The 2,660-nt window shown below is 46.8% G+C and overlaps 1 non-coding gene across 1 annotated transcript; it reads right to left on the bottom strand.

The window, feature by feature from the left end:
* Window positions 1-2,225: 2,225 nt before the first annotated feature.
* Trnas-aga (transfer RNA serine (anticodon AGA)) lies at window positions 2,226-2,300 on the bottom strand. The gene has a single exon. It is a non-coding gene; the product is annotated as a tRNA-Ser (tRNA).
* Window positions 2,301-2,660: the final 360 nt, after the last annotated feature.

The raw sequence follows: 2,660 nt of genomic DNA, 5'->3' as shown, positions 1-2,660 counted from the left end.
GAAACTTAACATCAGGAATGATAGTCACGAAGCAACTGAACTTAAGGTATTCTGCTACCTAAGCAGCAAAATCACCATCGACGGACGGAACAAGGAGGACATCAAAAGGAGACTACCACTCGCGAAAAGGGCATTCCTGGCCAAGAGAAGTCAACCAGTCTCAAACATACGCCTTAATTTGAGGAAGAAGTTTCTGAGAATGTACGGTTGGAGCACAACATTGTATGGTAGTGAAACTTGGACTGTGGAAAAACCGGAGCAGAAGAGAATCGATTCATTTGAGATGTGGTACTACAGACGAATGTTGAAAATTAGGTGAAGCGATAAGGTAAGAAACGAGGAGTTTCTGCGCAGAAACGGAGAGGAAAGCAATACGTGGAAAACACTGACAAGGTGAAGCGTCAGGATGATAAGACATATGTAAAGACATCATGAAATGACTTCCATGGTAGTAGAGGGAGGTGTAGAGGGCAAAAACTTTAGAGGAAGACAGAGAGCGGAATACAGCCAGAAAATCATTGAGGGCGTAGGTTGCAAGTGCTACTCTGAAATGAAGAGGTTGGCGCAGGAGAGGAATTAGTGGCGGGCTTCATCACACAAGTCAGAAGACAGATCACTCAAAAAACAAAACAAAGGAAACAAAGAAATCTGTGACAGTGAAATTTGGACATATACACCATATATCATGCTTATATCATGAAAATCCCTTCTCAGAGTTTGTGGGTAGTGTGAGTTGGCTTCCACCACCGTCAACTGAAATATTCCAAAATGTTTTTACCAGAGTGAAGTCTGAAATGCCAGAAAACAGTTTACATATATCCTTAACGATTTCAAAAGAAATTTGACGTGAAATATTTGGCCGCTTCACCCGATGTATAGTAACGACCGAGACAGTAAAATCAGGAAGTTTGTCAATCGTAAGCTATCATGCTATAAATCGTCCTTCCTGTGCACCTTCATGCGAACACACTCAAGTGAAGACCGTCATGAGATCCTTCATAATATCGTCTCCGATCTCCTACTGTCCCGCGTAGTTCCGGCAGCTCGACGTGTTACAGACTCAACAAGTTGTTGGAAGTCGTCTACGGAAATATTGAGCCATGCTGCCCCTCTAGTGGTTCACAATTGCGAAAGAGTTGCCGGTGCAGGTATCTGGGCATGAACGGACCTCTAGATTATGTCCCATAAAGGTTCGCTGCGATGTATGTCGGGCGAGCTGTGTGGCCAAATCATTGGCTCAAATTGTCCAGAATATTCTTCAGACCAATTGAGAACAACTGTGGACTGTGACATGGCACATTTTCATCCATAAAAATTCCATCGATGTTTGGGAACAAATGGTCTCCAAGTAACCGAACATAGCCATTTCCAGTCAATGATCGGTTCATTTGGACCAGTCGACCAATCGAAGTAAACACACCCAACTTGAGGTTTTGACTTCGTGGTGTCTGTTCTATGTTCGTGGGCTCTGTACCACACTCGAACCAACCATTAGCTCTTACTAATTGATTTCGGTACTAATGTGACCAGGCCTAGTCGTCTAGGGTCCAACCGATATGGTCACGAGCCCAGCAGACGCGCTCCAGGCGATGCCATGCTGCTGGGAAAAGCATACGCGTCGGTTGTCTTCTGACATAGCCCATTAATGCCAAATTTTGCCGCCCTTTCCTAATAGATACGTGCGTCGTACGGTCCACATTGATTTGGTGGTGGTGGTTAGTGTTTAACGTCCCGTCGACAACGAGGTCATTAGAGACGGAGCGCAAGCTCGGGTTAGAGAAGGATTGGGAAGGAAAGCGGCCGTGCCCTTTCAAAGGAACCATCCCGGCACTGGCCTGAAACGATTTAGGGAAATCACGGATAACCTAAATCAGGATGGCCGGAGACGGGATTGAACCGTCGTCCTCCCGAATGCGAGTCCAGTGTGCTAACCACTGCGCCACCCCGCTCGGTCCACATTGATTTCTTTGGTTATTTTTACGCAGTGCTGATTGCCTGTTAGCACCGATAACTCTAAGCAGACTTCGCTGGTCTCTGTCGCTGATTGAAGCGTGTTGTCCGTGCTGAGTGGTAATGACTGAAAGGTAGTATTCTCGGCATACTCTTAACGCCGTGGATCTCAGAAGATTGAATTCCCTAATGATTTCCAAAATAGAATGTCCTAAGCGTTTACAGAATGAGCGGAGTGTGCGCTGATATGAAACTTCATGACAGATTAAAACTGTGTGCCGGACCGAGACTCGAACTCGGGACCTTTGCCTTTCTCGGGCAAGTGCTCTACCAACTGAGCTACCCAAGCACGACTCACGCCCCGTCCTCACAGCTTTACTTCTGCCAGTACCTCGTCTCCTACCTTCGCAGGAGAGCTTCTGTAAAGTTTGGAAGATAGGAGACGAGGTACTGGCAGAAGTAAAGCTGTGAGGACGGGGCGTGAGTCGTGCTTAGGTAGCTCAGTTGGTGGAGCACTTGCCCGCGGAAGGCAAAGGTCCCGAGTTCGAGTCTCGGTCCGGCACACAGTTTTAATCTGTCATGAAGTTCCTAAGCGTTTAGTTGGAACTTCCATTCCGCATTCAAAGTCTTTTAAGGGGGGTAGGACGTCAAACGGGCCGACTTGGAGCAGGAGAGGCACCACAGGACATTTTAATTTCCACTGTCTATAC

The sequence above is a fragment of the Schistocerca nitens genome, chromosome 2, assembly GCF_023898315.1.
Source record: "Schistocerca nitens isolate TAMUIC-IGC-003100 chromosome 2, iqSchNite1.1, whole genome shotgun sequence".
In the NCBI taxonomy this organism is placed as follows: Eukaryota; Metazoa; Arthropoda; class Insecta; order Orthoptera; family Acrididae; genus Schistocerca; species Schistocerca nitens.
This window is presented reverse-complemented; position numbering and strand designations above follow the sequence as displayed.